Source organism: Pan troglodytes, chromosome 6 (assembly GCF_028858775.2).
Source record: "Pan troglodytes isolate AG18354 chromosome 6, NHGRI_mPanTro3-v2.0_pri, whole genome shotgun sequence".
Taxonomy (NCBI): Eukaryota; Metazoa; Chordata; class Mammalia; order Primates; family Hominidae; genus Pan; species Pan troglodytes.
In genome coordinates this window covers 165450249-165464903 of record NC_072404.2, presented here as the reverse complement: position 1 = coordinate 165464903, position 14655 = coordinate 165450249, and the positions used below count along the sequence as shown (strand labels likewise).

Below are 14655 nucleotides of genomic sequence, written 5' to 3'. Positions count from 1 at the left end.
TCCTTCAGCACCCGTGATGACGCCACACTTCAGAAAGCAAAGGGCCCTCAGCCCCTGGCTCTCCCCAGCTGCTCTCACCTCTTCGCCCCCTCGCTGGAAATGCTCCCCTCAACCCAGGGCGGAAGTGCAGGCTGATCAGGGGAGGGTCCCCGGAACTTCTGCCAAAAATACCGTCCTTACCCATCTAGGCGCACTCCTCCCAGCTTCCCTGTGCTCTCTGCTCTGAGAAAAGCTCGCAGCTGAAGCGAATGAAGCCGTGGCCGCAGCCAAAATAGTGATTGTGTCGGAAGCGGTTGCGGACCCTGGAAAGGAAATGAGTCCAGAAGGCACAGAACCAGCAGGAACCGGGGCGCAGGGCACAGGGCGAGTCCCCACGTCATGGCACAGGGCAAGTCCCCACGTCAGGAGCCGGTGCTATTGGCTCCCAGCATGACCGGCAGAAAAGATGGGAGCCTACACAGCACCCCTCATGCGGGGACCCCCAGCCATGCCCCCAAACTTTTAAACCCTTTCACACAGCCCGTGCCTGGAGGAGCTCTCCACGACGTCAAACTAAACGGGTGCAGCATGTGCAAAGGGGCAGAGAGACTCAGTGGCCTCCCCACTCATCTACCACGAGTGCAAACTGCCCGCTTTTCCAAAGGACGGGCTCTCCCCTGAAGCCCTCCGTGCTCTCAGCTTCTCCTCAATCTCCATTTCTGACCAGTGGATCCTTCCGCTTCTTACGCTGCCAACTGCTAAGATGTGACCCGTTAACCAAAATGGCTTCCATTTTTTCTGCTGCTGCTTCATCTGCAGGCGAGAAGTAGGAAAGTGTTAGAAAAATCAAGCAGCAATCCAGGCATCGCTCGTAGCCACATTCCTCCCTCCTTGCTGGGGTTCATCACAATAGATAGCTCCCTGTGCTTCCACTCGCACACACAACACTGTCGCCCTGGTGGCCCTGCCCTCCCATGTAGGCACTAGCAGGCTCCTGCTCTTTGCCGGAAGAGAGGGATAGAATCAGAAGAAGAAAAGGCCTGAGAGGCGCCTTGACCTCGTTTCCAACAGCATCAGCCTCAGAGAGATGGCCAGAGGAGGGGATGTGAGTACACACATGGCCAGGAAGATGAAGGTAGGGGGTACCCTCAGGCCCCAGAGTTTCCCCTTCCCGCTACCCACATACTTGATGGAATGAGAAAGGCAAGTGAGAGGCAGGCCAGGAAGCCCTGAGAGAAGGGGCCACATCCCACTTCCCAGCAGCACAGCAAAGGTGCTGGGAGACCCCTGAGAGAAGTGGCTCCCCAGGGATCCTGGGCAGGCAGCACAGGGGCCTCAGAGCAGATTCCCACACCCCAAGCTCCCTGTGGAAGCTGAAAAGAAAGGCAGACCCAAGAGGCCAGTGGGCCAGGACTAAGGACTGGTGAAAGGCACTCCTGAAGACCTGCAAGGGGTAAGGGGAAGGGGAAGAGGAAGCAGAAGGAGAAGGAGAAGGGGAAGCGAAGGGAACAACAAATATCTCTTATGAATATAGATGTGTGGATGCAAAAGTCCTCAACAAAATGCTAGCATACCAAATCCATAAATATAGAAAAAGAATTATACACCATGAAAAAGTGGGAATTATCCCAGGAATGCAAGGTTGGTTTAACATCTGAAAATCAATTAATGTACTACACCATATCAAAAGACTTTTAAGAACACACACATACACACACATAACCATCTCAACAGATACAGAACAAATATTTGACAAAATCTAATGCTTTTTTGTAATGAAACACTTCATAAACTAGGAATGGAAGGAGACTTCCTCAATCTGATACAAGGAATCTACCAAAAAACACACAGATAAAATTATACTTAATAGTCAAAGATCGGATGCTTTCCCTCAAGATTAGACACAAGCCAAGGATGGCTGTTCTTGCCACATCTATTCAGCATTAAGTAGACATTCTAGCCAGGGCAATTAAGCACACACACAAAAAAAGGCATCCATATTTGAAAGGAAGAAATAAAACTATCTCTATTCACAAATTACATAGAAATTTTCTACACAGAAAATCCTAAGGAATCTACTAAATAAAACTATTAGAATTAATAAGTAATTTCATCGAGCTTACAGGATACAAGGTCAATATACAGAACCAATTATATCTCAAAACAATGCACAATCTGAAAATAAAGTTGAAACAATTCCATTTATAATAGCACCAAAAAGAACAAGAGAAATAAATTTAATAAAAGTTTAAAATTTATACTTTAAAGACTATAAAACATAGTTGAAAGAATTAAAGGTCTACATAAATGAAAAATATACCATATTCACGGATCAAAAAACTTAAGATTGTTAATATGGCAATACTCCCAAAATTGATCTATACATTCAAGAAAGCCCTATTAGAATCCCAGGTGGTTTCTTTGTAGAAGTTGACAAGCTAATTCTAAAATTCATATAAAAATTCAAGGGACCTAGACTAGCCAAAATTCTCTGACAAAAGAACAAACTGGAGGATTCATACTTCCTGATTGCCAAACTTACTACAAAGCAGCAGTAATCTAGATAGTGTGACACTGAGATAAGGATAAACATATAAATCAATAAAATAGAGCTAAGAGTCCAGAAATAAACCCTCACATATGTGGTCAATTAATTTTCAACAAGAGTGCCAAAACCATTCAATGGGGGAAAAACGTAGTCTTTTCAACAAATCATACTGAGATAATGGGATAGCCACATATAAAATAATGACATTGAACTCTCGCTTCACACCATATACAAAAATTAACTCAAGATGGATCAAAGACCTAAACATAAGAGCTAAAACTATACAACTTTTAGAAAACATGGGCGCAAATCTTCATGATTGGATTTGATAATAGGTTCTTAGATATGACATCAAAAGCATAAGCAACAAAAGAAAAAATAGATAAATTGGGCTTTATCAAAATCAGAACTTTTGTACTTCAAAAGACACTACTTAAAAAGTGAAAATACAACCCACGGAATGAGAGAAACATTTGAAAATCACATATCTCATAAGGAACTTGTCTCTAGACTATATAAAGAAATGTTATGACTCAATAATAAAAAGACAAATTACCCAATTTTTTAAAATGGGAAAATGATATGGATAGTCATTTCTCCAAAGAAGTCCCACAAATAGCCAATAAGCACATGAAAAGATGTGTAACATCATTAGTCATAAAGGAAATGCAAATCAAAACCAAAAGAGAACACGACTTCATACCCACAAGCATGGCTGTAATCAGAAAGTCAGATAACAAGAGAGTGAGGATCAGGAGAATGTGGAAGAGGTGAGAATGTGGAGAAATTGGAATCTTCATACATCACTGGTGGGAATGTAAAATTGTGCAGTCACTTTGGAAAACAGTCTAGCAGTTCCTCATATGGTGAAACATAATCAAATGATCCAGCAATGACATTCCTACATATTTACCCAAAAGAAAGGAAAACATGTCTACTCAAAAACTAGTACATGCATGTTTGTAGCAGCATTATTTATAATAGGCAAAAAGTGGAAACAACTCAACATCAACTGATAAATGGATAAACAAAATGCAGTATTTCCATACAAGAGGATATTATTTGGCCCCAAAAAGGGATGAAGTACTGATATATGATCCAACATGGATGAACCTTGAAAACATTAGGCCACCTATTATATGATTCCATTTACTTCAAATGTTCAGATTAGTCAAACCTATAGAGACAGAAAGTAGATGAGTGGTTGCTTAGAGCTGGGAGGAGATGGGAGGAGGAAGAGTGATCCTTAAAGTACAGAGTTTCTATATAAGGCGATAGAAATGTTATGAGGCAGACTGTGGTGCTGGGTTGCACATATCTGTGAATATACTAAAAACCATTGACTTGTACACTTTAAATGGTTGAATTTTGTGGCATGTGAATTATATCTCAAAACTGTCATAAAACAAATGAGATTTCCCTATGGCCATTTTCCTTACTGCTCTGCAATTCCTGCCACAGGTGACGCTTCTTTCTACCCTCCACATCACTCTTTTTGAAGGTGCCACAGATTCCAGCCCCAGGGTCAGCCTAGACAAAATAAGGAGGATTGACTGTGGTCTGGAGCTGGATCAGGGTATTCCTGGGTTCCTAATACAATATCATCTTTTTAAAACAAGGTATTGCACAGTGTGTGAACAAGCATGGAAAATAACCCGTGTACTCAACACCCAGCTCATTAAGTCTAAGCAGTTTGTCATTTTTGCTCCAGATTTTTTAAGTGAAAATATTTCAGATACAGCTGTAACCCTTTATATACCCTTCCAGTGATGAACCTACAGGCTGCTTCCAATTTTTCCTACTACAAATAAGGTTACAATTAACACAAATACAGATGAGAGCTCCCCTGGAGTCTATACTGTAAAGTTAAATTTCTTTGTCCTAGGGAATGCACATTTTTAAATTCACTGGATATCATCACATTGCTGTCCTGTTTATAAAAACTTACATTTGTGTTTGACAGTGGTTGATAGTTATCATTTCTCTACATCTTCACCAATAGCTGGTATTATCAGACTTTATTGCCAGACTGGTGGGTGTGAGATGGTATCAGATTGTTTGATTAGCTGTGAGGATGAGCATGCTTTAAATGTTTAAATGTCTTCTGTGTCTTGCCTGTTCATATCCTTTGCCCAATTTTTTATTGGGTTGTCTGCACATTCCTTATTAAGTTATAGGCATTTGATATGCTGTATGTTTCTTATATCCTATATTTTATGTTCCACATTTTTATATGTTCTTCTTCTTTATTTTTGAGACAAGATCTCATTCTGTTGCCCAGGCTAGTGTGCAGTAGTGCAATCTCGGATCTTTGCAGCCTCGGCCTCTTGGGCTCAGGTGATCCTCTCAACTCAATCTCCCAGGTAGCTGTGACTACAGGCTTGCACCACCATGCTCAGCTAATTTTTGTATTTTTTTGTAAGATGGGCTTTCGCCATGTTGCCCAGGCTGATCTCAAACTCCTGAGCTCAAGCAGTCCTCCCACCTCGGCCTCCCAGAGTGCTGGGATTATAGGTGTGAGACACCACATCCATTTTTCTATGTTCTATGTACAGATAGTCCCTGACTTACACTTAGGATTGTTTGACTTACAATTTTTCAACTTTACAATAGTAGAGAGCGATATGCATTTAGTAGAAACTGTACTTTGCATTTTGAATTTTGATCTTTTTCCAGACTAGCAATACGCAGTACAATACTTTCTCATAACGCTCCACAGTATTTCATAAATTCCATGAGATTTTTCAATACTTTATTATAAAATAGGCTGTGTGTTAGATGACTATTGCCCAACTATAGGCTCGGGTGGTTGTTCTGAGCATGTTTAAGGTAGGCTAGGCTAAGCTATGATGTTCCATAGGTTAGATATATTAAATGCCTTTACATTTATATTTTCAACTTACAATGAGTTTATCAGGACATAATCCCTTCATAAATCAAGGAGCATCTGTACTAATAATTCACTATTTTATGCTTTGCAGGTGTCTTTTCAAAGTCTGTGGCTTGTATTTTGATGTAGTTTATAATGTCTTCTGTTATACAGAACTTTGATCTGGTCAAAATTATCAATATTTTCTCTTATGATTTGTGCTTTTCTTGTGTACCTTAAAAACTGGAAAATCTTCCTCATATTTCTTCTGGAAGCTTTATTTTTTTCACAGTGGAATTTTTTGTGAACAGAGTGAGATAAAAATGTAATTTTATGACCGGCCCAGAGGCTCACGCCTGTAATCCAAGCACTTTGGGAGGCCGAGGTGGGTGAATCATTTGAGGTCAGGAGTTCGAGATCAGCCTGGCCAACAGGGTGAAACCCCATCTCTATACAAAAAATTAGTGGGGCATGGTGGGGCTCACCTACCAGCTGCTCGAGAGGCTGAGCCGGGAGAATCACTTGAACCTGGGAGGTGGAGGTTGCAGTGAGCCAAGACCGCACCACTGCACTCCAGCCTGAGCAACAGAGTGTTCTTATTTTTATAATTTATAATTATAAAACTTATAATTTAAAAAATTATATATACAAAATTTTATTTTTTCATATAAATAATTAGTTGTCCTAGCACTGCTTATTGGATATTTCATCCTCTACTCTCTACTAATCTGTAATGCCAGCCAGACCATCTTAATACATCAAATTATAATCCAGCATTCTTTCTAACATAGCATATATAAGTGGTATTATAAATCAATGAGAAAAAGATGACATCCTAGTCAAAAAAAATGCTCAAAGCACATAAACAAAAAATTCACAAGACAAGATATGCAAATGGTAATAACTATATGAAGAAATAGCCTCATTTAATTAGTAAAGAACAGTAATTTAAAGCTACAAGATACAAACGTTCATTTGCCAAACAGTCAGAGGTTCTACCTGGCATCACTGCCAGTGGAAGAGTAACTGATAAGGTTTGGGGAGGGTATTTTGGCAATTTAGCAGCCTTTACATGAACATATGCTTTCCACTTTTAGAAATTCTACTGCCAGGATTTTATACCTACACTTATAGAAATTATATGTCCACTTCTAATAATTTATTGTAAGGAAATAATTAAGAGTATACACAAATATATGCCATAAGCATGTGATTTTAATTATAAAACCCAAAACAACCTAAATTTTCAAATAAGGGATTGGTTATAATAATGTTGCGTGGTATATCATTAAAACACATAAAAAGCAGTTTTTAGATTGGTGATTTTCAACTGGTGATTTTTGTAGCAGAGCCCTGTTTTGCAAATAAACGCGCATGTGAAACCCCAATGTGTGAAAGAGATGGATGTGAGGATGCTCCTGGTGAAGGAGTCAGGCAACCCCATCACCCGCCTCCTTCAACATCTTTAGGAGGGTGCTAAAAAGAAGACTGTAAAACGCTCCACGGAACCCTGAGGACAGCACTAACACCAAGTGTATTTACCATGTATTGTTAAATGAAACAATTTGCTTTAAAAAAAAAGAAAGAATTGATTCATCTTTTAAATGTACATATGAAGAGAGAATAAATGAATATATTCCAACAGTCTGGACACCACTGTATTCACGGAAGGGTATGGAATTATGGGGATTCCACCCTTCTTTTCTGCTTCAATGTATAAATTGCAGTGCTTTTGTAATAAAGTGAAAAGCAATGGGAAATGAGATGAAACAAAGAGGCATTAATTCAGACCAGAGCACAGAGAAGAAGGAAAAGGGAATATATAGCTATTGCCAAAATAGTGACATACAGCAAACAACCACAAAAATCGACATGGCACAGATACAGCAATAAACACATTTCTCAGTCATCTGTGGGTCTACTGGCTTCATCTTGTTGATCTCTAGGTCAGCTGGAGTGGCTTTGTCCCACGTGTCTTCATTTCAGGTACCAAGTAGAAGGAACCGAAACCACCCAGGGAAAGCCCCCAGGCAAGGGCAGAAACCCAGGAGGCCAGCAGAAGCCTGCAGGGTCTTACAAGGGGCAGGCTGAGAACGGGAACCCTCTCACTTTGCCCCATTCTAGTGGCCAAAGCAAGTCACAAGACCAAACCAAAACTCAATGGGCAGGGAAATACAGTCCGCCCAAGATGAACAATGGCATGGGTATGAATGGAGGACAGGAAAGAATTGGAGTTAATCCTTCAATCCCTCACAGTATGGAGGGCAGGGCCTGCTGACAAGCAGCAAGAGGTACCCAGGAAGGCAGGGCCTGGCTGTCCCCACCAGCACCCCAGACACCCACCTCAGCCCAAAGAATGGCTCAGAGCCACGCTTTCTAGGCCATGAAAGGAGAGGGGCCCTTTGCCTCATGACCCCAGAGCAGATGGCAGAATACAGTCTGGGAGGAAGTTCCAGGAGGAACATGAGAAACCTCACAAGCCTCATGCAGTTTAGTTTCTGATAACCACTTCTCTTTCTTTGTCTCATGTTTCCCTTCCTTCGTGAAGTTCCTAGAAAGTGTAAATTTTTCCTTACCTTTAATTTTTTCTTTAATTTTTCTTTACCTTTTTTTTAAGTTGCCATCTAATCTACCCTTGAAATGCTCTATTCTGTGCCAGTTGTCCATTTCAAGATGGAGTCACTTGTTTCAAACCCAAGCAAAGTAGAGTTAGGAGCCTAAGAAGGGAGGGTCCTCATGCACATGAGCCTACAATAACAACAATTACAGCCAAACACAGTGGCTCACACCTATGGTCCCAGCTACTTGTGAGGCTGAGGCGGGAGGATCACTGGAGCCCAGGAGTTGAGCCCAGGCTACAGTAAACTATGATCACGTTGCTGCACTCCAGCCTGGGCAACAAGGCAAGACCCCATTTCTAAAAAGAAAAGGAAAAAAAAAAGGACTATTACAAAGACTCTCTGAAGGCTGTGACACACATATGCCTGTAATAAGGACTACTTCCAAGGGCCTTCCCAACTGCAGCCTGCCACAGGAGTCACTGGACGGCCAGCCACATGTTGGAGCACTCTCACCTCACATGCTGTCTCCACTAAGAAACTGACCTCAACTCCTGTGCCCAAGTAACCAATGTTCTCTTTGTTCAAAAACAACTCAACAACTCCTGTGCACTCCTCCTTTTGCCTTTATTTTTTTGAGACCGAGTTTCGCTCTTGTTGCCAAGGCTAGAGTGCAATGGTACGATCCTGACTCACTGCAACCTCTGCCTCCCAAGTTCAAGCGATTCTCCTGCCTCAGCCTCCCAAGTAGCTGGGATTACAGGCATGTGCCATCATGCCCAGCTAATTTTGTATTTTCAGTAGAAATGGGGTTTCACCATGTTTATCACGCTGGTCTTGAACTCCGGACCTCAAGTGATCCACCCAGCTCAGCCTCCCAAAGTGCTGGGATTACAGGCGTGAGTCACCACACCCAGTCTTCCTTGTGCCCTTAAAAGCTTCCCCTTGCCTCAGCCTCCTGGATGCGCCCATGGCTGCTGTGGCACGGGCACTCCGTATCACAATCACGCTGCTCATTTCCAAATAAATTCATCATCTTTGGAGAATCACTTCCGTTTGTTATTTAGGTTGATAATTCTTCAAAAAAAAAGTCTATGACTTCAGTGACAAAGAGGGAAGCTGGGGGGTCGGGAGGAAGGTGTGTTAGGAAGAATGCATCTGACTCTGTGGTTGGGGTGGGGACCCTTCAGCCTCCTGAGTAGGAGCAGCAGGCCTGGGAACAGGGCAGTCTCCTTCCTAGGTCCTATTGCCTAGGCCCGCATGATGCCTACCTGAGGCATATGCACAAAGAAAAAGTCCTTAAAATTTTGTTTTTCTCCAGAACAACCTACAGTCCTAGGGACAGACACACCATCCTCCTAAGTCCTATCACACCCTGGAAAATTGTAACAAAAAGGTGACAGTCTCCTTGGGGCATTGCCTGCAGCCTTAGCTAGGGGCCATCCTAGTTATCTCAATTACTCATCCAATTTGTGATCAGCCCTAAGTTCTGGCTCACTCTAGCTCTCTCCTTCGACTTCCTCATCTCCCAAATGGAAGTGACTACCCCGACCTACCAGGCTGTTGTGGGAACCGAACGATGTGGCAGAGAGTCCAGCTCAGCTTCCTACTGCTCCACGAGGGCCACTGAAAGGCCAGTCCTCTTCAGCCTGCAATGAGAGAGATTGAAAGTGGAAGCAGGTCTAAACTCACAGAATCAGGAAGAAGGTAGAATGCTGAATACACTTCTTCCTCCAATCCCAAATGCTAGAACTGTGTTCCTATCGAAGTTTTGTCATGGACTTTTTAGAATCAGAAAAATGATTAAGAAACATGAGCTCTGTAATCCTAGCACTTTGGGAGGCCGAGACTGGCGGATCACGAGGTCAGGAGATCGAGACCATCTTGGCTAACACGGTGAAACCCCGTTTCTACTAAAATTACAAAAAATTAGCCGGGCGTGTTGGCGGGCGCCTGTAGTCCCAGCTACTTGGGAGGCTGAGGCAGGAGAATGGCGTGAACCCGGGAGGCGGAGCTTGCAGTGAGCCGAGATCGCGCCACTGCACTCCAACCTGGGAGACACAGCGAGACTCCGTCTCAAAAAAAAAAAAAAAAAGAAACATGAGCTGAGATATGCAGGTTCCTTGAGCAAATAGGATTTTGTACAGCAGACACCTCCTGGTGTCTCATTTCCTGAGATCCCCAAAGTGAGAGATAAGAAAGCTGTGGCCACAGCAGAGACTTGAAAGAGTGACCAGAGACAAACTCTTCCACAGGAAGATGTCTGCACAGAAGACTCACAGGGGCAGCTGACAAAGATCTGTCTATAGCCTGGTCCACAATAAAGATCAGGGGTTGGACAGGGTAAGACACCCAACAGGGTGGCTGGAGCCACCCCCTGTAACTATCCAGAAACTTGCAGCCCAAGGTCAAGCACAAATAAGTGGGCACAGAAAGACACTTCAGGACACGAGCTACAGAGAGGCAGCCACCTGGCCATCCTCCAGCTGCCTGAGGTTTGCAGATGCCCTTGATGCCACCCCCTATCCCTCCCAAGCACTCTCCTCTCCATGCACACAGATGCTTAACAAGAGCACCTATGACTCTCCACAGACCAGAGCACCAGGGACACAGTGCCCCTGGGAGATGCTGCCACCAAGGCCAGATGGCAAGAACACCCTTGTGTTCTTGCTCCATGGTTGGCATCTGAGACGCACCTGCCAGGGTTCCCCAGCAGGATCAAGCTCAGTGGCCCAAAGTGGAAATGAACTTACCAGTCACCCTCCAGTGGCCTCCTCTCTTTCTCACTTTCCCACTCCCCCACCAGGGTTTCTCGGGATCCACTCTCAAATAAACTACTTGCCCTTGAATCCTTAATTCAGGGGCAATCAAAACAAAGACGAGCAATCAGAGACAAATATTAACCATAATGATGTCTATTACTCAGATAGGATTGAAATCAACTCAGAAGGGCAGGAATGTGTGAAATCTTCTCCCTTTCCCTTCTCTGCTGAGTAATTGACTCTCATGCCCTAGAGCCTTCTCTACCCCTCTGTGAGCACATGGATTCAAAACTGAATGTCCAAGTTCAAACCCAACTCCCCACAACCCAGCGTTCCCAAGTCATCTAGGGAAATTTGCTTCCCCTCTTCAAGTCTCCATTTCTCCAATGTTAAGACAGGAGAGTCTCAGACAGTTCACAGCGACCAACCCACCCCTACTCGGCCACGACCCACATAACATCTTACTGGGAGATTTCTCCCATTGAGTTCAAGTTCATAGCTGGAGAATATGGAAACTGCACACTCACCATGGAAGATAACACCAAGAAGTCTTTGTCTTTCCTGCCTTCTGCTTTCATCATCTGCCCCCTCCCACCAGACTATGTTTCTCCATGACACCCTGTAGTTTGGCCACAGCCAAGCGGATCTGAAGACCATTGCCTCCAGAAGCTGGCATGACGATTCTAAGTTCTCCAGGTGGGAGGAGGAGGGGGATTTACTTATGTTTTTAAATGTTCTAGGACTTGTGTGTCCTGTTGAACTCCAAGATCTGTGGAAAAGGGAGTCACAAGAAAGACAAAATTCTCATAGTCCAGCTTCACAGGCACAGAAGGGCCTCAGCACCACCATGGAGCAGGCCCAGACACAGGGCTGAAGCGGGAGCTGGAGTCTCCCCAGCACCTAAGCAAAGCCTCTCTTCCCCACAGCTCAAGGTTCCAACAGCGCCTCCTTCTCACACCTTTCCCCCTTCAAGTCTTCCAAGTATGCACTCCAGACTGGTGTTGGTATTGAGTGTGGGCCGATGAAGGGAGAGTGGGGTGACAGAGTTGGTCTGTCCCTTTTCAATAACTGCCAAGAGGACTGTTGATGTTCTCTCTAGAATGTGAGGTACTTGACTGTCCTCGACTTTGAATAGAATATTCAAAGTGGGAATACAAGCTTTCCCACTCAAAAGCTAATTACACCTAGGAAAGAAAATCAACGGTATTTTTTTATAAGCAGTATACAAAATAGTTGCCTAATTTTCTTCTTTTCCTTATAGCCTTGTGAAACTGTTTTGGAATGCACGTCATTTAAAAAAATATTCATAACCCAGCACAGTGGCTCATGCCTGTAATTCCAACTCTTTGGGAGGCCAAGGCAGGAAAATCGCTTGAACTCCAGAGTTCCAGACCAGCCTGGGCATAATAGCAAGACTCCATCTCTACAAAAAATAAAAACTTAGCTTGGTGTAGTGGTGCATGCCTGTAGTCCCAGCTACTCCGGAGGCTGAGGTGGGAGGATCACTTGAGCCCAGGAGGTTGAGGTTGCAGTGAGCTGTGTTTGCACCACTGCACTCCAGTCTGGGTAACAGAGTGAGACCCCCATCTCAAAAAAAAAATGTATCTCAAGACTTGTTCACTTCAAGAAAAGTTTAGAGTAGCCCAATCCCCTGAGGAAATTGGAACCAAGGGACGATGAAACAAGGGTCGTATCTCCTTTTTGGCTTCTCTGCTGATGTGGTTCTTATCTGAGAATCATATAAACTGTTCCCAGTGGGCAGAGCAATGGCACAGCCAGGAGTGTCTGGGGAAACTGCAGCATCCTGAGCCCCCTCCCAAGTCATCTGTGTCTGGGTTCTCTGCTTATGCCCCACAAATAGCTCGTCCAAGTAGGACATTCGAACAAGCACCCCGGACACAGAATGTAATCCGCACCACAGCCCAGCATATGGCCTGGCTTTTTCTCTTCATCTTCATCCTTGTATGTCTAAAGAGAAATGTTTGGGTGGGAGGAGATGACATTTGAGTTCGTTAATTCAAAACACTGGTGGTAAGATGACTTATTCCAGGAACTTCAGTTCTGGATTTCATCAAATAAACTCAGGGACTCAACAGAAGAAAGTGACCGTCTTGTGAGTCCACTGAGCTCTGTCTCCAGAACAGAACCCCAAGGAGGCGGACACAAGAGCAGCAAAGTGCAGGCTGCCCACTGCGTCTGCACCAAGGGGAAGGCACGGTCTCTGCAGGCAGCTGCCTCCTACCCCAGCAGCCGCACGTTGCTGCCAGCGCCTGGGGACCGCTGCCTCAGATGGAGAAGCTGGAACTCAGATCCTAGACTATTCCCCTGGGGGAATGCGATGATGGTTTCCAAACTTCACAGGTGCAGGCACGGTTCAAACCTCTGCTTTGCCCTTCCTAACTGCCTGAACTTGAGCAAGTGACCTCCACCCCCAAGTACTTCAGGTTCCTGATCTATAGAAGGAAGATCATAATGATAATGGTCTTGTGGAGTAGGATGAGGATTAAATAATCTCTCTCCAGTGGGGACTGTTTATTATCTCACACCCCATGTACCCCAGGGACAGAAAATGGGGTTAGGGGGCAGGGTGTGGTGGTGCACACCTGTGGTCCCAGCTGCTCTGGAGGCTAAAGCAGGAGGATCGCTTGAGCCCAGGAGGTCAAGGCTGCAGTGAGCCGTGATTGCACCACTGCACTCCAGCCTGGGTGACCAAGGGAGACCCTGTCTCCAAAAAAATAATGCGGTTAGAGTTAGCATCTCCCTTGCTCCTTGGCTTTCAGGCCATACCTCTTCTCCCTTTTGAGAACTAGTCGGCCTCTTCGAGTGTTAGCTGCTAGTCACTTCCTTTCGTGCTTTCGGGTATGGGCGTCCAGCTCAGTCCCCTCCTGTGTCCCCAGGCTTTGTCCCAGGACATGCCGGGTGTATTTGTTCCTCATTGCTGCATAATAAACCACCACAAAAAGTGGCTTAAACAACACAGACTTACTCTCTTAGCGTTCTGGAAGTCCAGAGTCTGAAATGAACCTACAGGGCTAAAATCAAAGTGTCCACAGGGCAGGTTCCTTCTGGAGGCTCCAAGGGAGAATCTCACTGTTCCATGTCTCCTTCAGCATGAGACAGAGAGAGAAAGAGGGAGAGGTGGGGGGTTGGTGAGGTAGGAGGTGCCACACATTTTTAAATGACCAGATCTCATGTGAACTCAGAGCGAGAGCTCACTCATCACCAGGAGGATGGCCCAAGCCATTCATGAGAGATCTGCCCCCATGGCCCAAACACCTCCCACCAGGCACTTCTAACACTGCAGATTACATTTCATTCAACATGAGATGTGGGCAGGGACAAATATCCAAACTATATCAGCTATTAAAGTCCCCAAACCTTCCCTTTAGCTTCCAGCTGCTTTCCTTTGGCTTCTGGGGCAGCCTGCAGAGGGCAAGTGCCTTCGCTCTGAGAGCAGCTGAGTAAGAACACTGCCTTCTCTGACTATATTGAGCACCAGCCCCCCGTTCACCAGGCATCCGACTCTCTGCCTCCAAACAATTGCTTTATGCAGGTCCAGGGGCTGGGCCTGGCTATTCTGCGCCATCCTTGGGAGTCCTTCCCATCTTCAAGAATTTTCTGAAAGGTCAAGCCTGGCTGCACTGGAGAAGGGAATGTGGAAGCCACAGCCCCTCCTAGCCGGCAGCCTGGGCAGCAACTGGAGGAAGTGGAGCATTTTCCTCTCCCTGTGGGGCTGAGGAATGTGCAGAAAATGGGCCTGCGGGTTCTTTCCAGGTTGCTCAGGAAGGGGTCTAGGGATGTGTCTGAGGGGACAAGGGTTTGGGTAGGGACCCAGGCCAGGACTCCAAAGCCCCAGTGCCCTGGCCCTGAGAGCTTGCCTGCCAGTGATTTCTACCTTGGCTGGAATGCACTTTGCCATTCCCTCTGTAGACACTTCCT

The 14655-nt window shown here is 44.9% G+C and overlaps 1 protein-coding gene across 1 annotated transcript in view; it reads right to left on the bottom strand.

Annotated features, from left to right (window-relative positions):
- GIMAP8 (GTPase, IMAP family member 8) overlaps window positions 1-9686 on the bottom strand; it is a 43462-nt gene extending 33776 nt beyond the window's left edge. Inside the window, exons 1-2 of the mRNA XM_063815810.1 lie at window positions 9511-9686; window positions 181-792 (exon numbers count right to left, since the gene is read on the bottom strand). The gene's annotated coding sequence lies outside the window, so the exon portion shown is untranslated. The remainder of the gene's footprint in view (window positions 1-180; window positions 793-9510) is intronic.
- Window positions 9687-14655: the final 4969 nt, after the last annotated feature.